Below are 227 nucleotides of genomic sequence, written 5' to 3' on the forward strand. Positions count from 1 at the left end.
CCACACACACACTCACACACACACACCTACACACACACACATTTCAAGTGCACCGGAGCACACACATCCCCACACACACACACACACACGCCTCTCTCTATTTCCCTCTCTCACCAACACAGTTCTTCCTACTACATTGTTCAGGCTGTTGCCATGGAAACTGGAGCAGCTGCTGAGTGGCAGACACCGAGAGTGAGTCTTTTATTTGTCTGTTAGTAGTCTGTGTA

This window comes from Seriola lalandi, unplaced genomic scaffold, assembly GCF_002814215.2.
Source record: "Seriola lalandi dorsalis isolate HSWRI2012SDOR001 ecotype SW California unplaced genomic scaffold, Sedor1 jcf7180002054544, whole genome shotgun sequence".
Lineage (NCBI taxonomy): Eukaryota > Metazoa > Chordata > Actinopteri > Carangiformes > Carangidae > Seriola > Seriola lalandi.